Here is a 2,774-nt window from a genome sequence, read left to right on the forward strand (position 1 = left end):
TATGGGAGAGGGAACCTTTTTGGTCCTTGTGTTTGGAGTCTTGCAGCTGGAGACACAGCACTGGGGATGCGACAGCCTCCCGAGCCCTCGCTCTGTGGTAGCTGCTGTGCAGGCCTCAGTGTCTGAAGCACAGGAAAAACAGATGAGGGGAAGCAGTAGCTGCACAAAAAGGTTCATGTTGCTCACTGCTGCATGGTAAGGTGGTTGACAGTCTTTGCACCATAGGTTTTTTGTCTCTTTTTGTGTGATTTCAAGCAATTCACACAGATATTGTTGTACTGAGGTTGTCTGGGACAACACCTTCACTGACTTCACTCTCAGTTTTTTAACGTACCTCCTTTTTCTCTTCAAGTGAAGGTTGATTTCTTTCTATGATCTGTCCCCACAGATCATTTGCCACAAAAGAAAATTCCAGAAGAATGTTTTAGAAAAGAGCCACGCAGGAGATATGAAATTATGTGCAATTGATTTTTTATTGTGAGGTTTTTCAGTATCCTTGTTCCAAGATGCACTTACAAGGCCAGTAACCAATAGCAGCAAATGAGAGACATAATGTCTAGATCTGAAATTTTATTAAATAGATGCTGGAAATACAGTGCCATTTTTGTAGGGAGAGGATGATTGTGATTGGAGAATTCCATCAAGAGGTGGGAAAACAGTCTGACATGATTCCCTGTTTATCTAAGCACTATGCCCTTGTCCTGCCTATGTTGTCTGTTTACTGGGGTGGGGTGTTAGGCACCAGTGGTTTTCCAGTATGGGGATGGTGAGGTAAAGCAGTTAGCTAAAAGGCAGAAGGAAATAAATTTTCAAGAAATACTCCCAAGTGCCTTCAGATAAGCACTTTATATACTGACTGAACCATGCAGCAACATGGTTCTACTTCTTATTTGTTATTAGTAAAAGATGTTTAAAAATGTATTAATGAACTTCAGATCATATGCCCAATTCTAATTTCCTTTTTAGACAGACATCTTGATGACTGAAGTAAAAACTACTCATTTTGACCAAATGATTTCTTCATACCTAAGCACACAGCCCAACTACAAGCCAAAAGAAAAAGCAGGAGATGAAAAAGAAGGCAACAAATATTAATTGATGGGAAATGGCTCTAAGTTTTTAACAGTTGAGGCAAAATCTCAGATGTTTTCCTTACTGAAGACAATGTATGTCCTTCTGAGGTCAAACCCTATTCAGGCATCCAGACACAGGCTTCCCAGCTCTCGGCAAACTTTCTCCAGGTGTCTGTCCAGGGCTCAGTAAGGAAGCAAGACTATCTTGAAACTATTAAGATGAAAAGAAATTGCTTTTAAAGTGGGACTCGCATAACTATGAGGACCAGAAGGGAATATTTAACTCCATTAAACTCATCTCTCAGCAAACAAGAAATAGGAGAGGCAATATGGTGAAACAAAGCAGTTCAATAGCTGGTGGATCAACATTAAATCTCTTTCTGGAATTTACATTTTTGTCTCTCTGGAAGACTTCATATTTCTAAGCCTTCTAGAGTTCTTTTGCAATTATTTTTCACTCACGTTCAGTACACAAAAAAACTTCAAATTGTGTTTCTGAAGAGAATTTTCCATGATATGCTAATTTTCTTACTGTTGCTTTAGCTGAAAGCTTCAGCCTTTTCCCTCTCAAGTGTAACAGTAAAACACTAATTTACCCCATGTGGTTTTAATATAAATGCCTTCATGGTTATATCATAAAGAAGTTTTCTTCTCTGTGCCAGTACAAAGGTCAATACAACCTCTCGCCTTCAGCTGCATGGTGAATAATAGCAATAGTGCAGGTCCCAGAATAAAGACATCCTACTACACCAGTTTTCCTTATAAAGTTTAGACAGACCCCAAATGAATTAGTGATACAGTTCTGGAGAGTAAAATAAGAGGTTTGTTGATCATATTGGAGAACGAAAAAAAAAAAAAATTCCAGGAGTCTGGAAGCACAAGATCTGAACTGAGAATGCTGCAGGGATCCAGAAGACAGCAGTTACCAGAAATGGTGCAGTGGCTATGCTGTTGGCTCCATGTGCAACCCTCAGGTGCAAGAGGCACATAGTTGCTGGTTTAGCAGCACAAAGACACTGATTATGTGAACATTACAGAACATGTTATAAGAGAAAATTTTTGTTATACCAGCATGGAATATCAAAACTATGGTCTTTCAAAGATTTTTGAGACATTGTGTTTTGGGATCTCTTCGGATGGAGGCTTCTTTGTGACAAATAAGATATTCCTTTAAAAGAAATATCACAAATTGTCATCTTCTGAGTTGTATTTGGTGCAGAGAAAACGTACACCACATTTCTTTAAAACAGAGGGCACAAAAACATTGTAAAACATTAATAACATAAATTACTTTCACAAAACTTTGTGAGTTATTTATCAGATGTATTTGAATCTAACATAAAGAGATGATTTGACTTCTGTGAAATTCCAAATCAAGAGGACACATCTATATAGTTTTTAGATTAAAAAATTGGGAATTTAGATTTCAAGACATGAAAATGGAAAGAAATTTTAAAAAAGCAACAGAAACCATTATTTGGATAGGATTGTACACTTGGTAGTTTAGGGATTTTTGTGGAACTCTTGATAAAGAAGTGAAACCAGGCCCTACTCAGTAGTTTGAAATGTAGTGCAGGAAGCTGTAGGATTCAAACCTGAGCCAAAGCTTAACCCAAAGTGGTACAAGTTGAAAACTTAAAAAATTGACCCCAGTCTTCACATGTGATCCGGTGCAGCTCTCTCTAGTGCTGTGAGTGACTG

Source organism: Antrostomus carolinensis, unplaced genomic scaffold, assembly GCF_000700745.2.
Source record: "Antrostomus carolinensis isolate BGI_N321 unplaced genomic scaffold, ASM70074v2 scaffold9828, whole genome shotgun sequence".
NCBI lineage: Eukaryota > Metazoa > Chordata > Aves > Caprimulgiformes > Caprimulgidae > Antrostomus > Antrostomus carolinensis.